Source organism: Antrostomus carolinensis, unplaced genomic scaffold (assembly GCF_000700745.2).
Source record: "Antrostomus carolinensis isolate BGI_N321 unplaced genomic scaffold, ASM70074v2 scaffold36800, whole genome shotgun sequence".
Taxonomy (NCBI): Eukaryota; Metazoa; Chordata; class Aves; order Caprimulgiformes; family Caprimulgidae; genus Antrostomus; species Antrostomus carolinensis.
This window is the reverse complement of record NW_010291302.1, coordinates 1-285: the sequence shown is the minus strand read 5'-3', so window position 1 is coordinate 285 and position 285 is coordinate 1.

The following is a 285-nucleotide window of genomic DNA, read 5'->3' as shown; positions in this document are numbered from 1 at the left end:
AGGAGGACTAATGAGCATCAACACAGACAGCACCGCTTTATGTTTAGATGTTGCAGGGTTAGTAATTGTCCCCAAGGCTCACACATGAGGTGACATCCTTGGAACAGGCAGGCAGCACCGTTACCTCACCTTCAGAAAACGCCGGTGTCACCCTGACTCCTGCAAAGGTCTCGGGACTGAGATAAAAAAGCCAAAGCGACCCAGAAAAACAGGACATTGCATTAGTGACCCGCACGCTGGTGAGTTTTAAGTGCTTTTACCGGGGGTCACCGTTGAGGTTTGCGG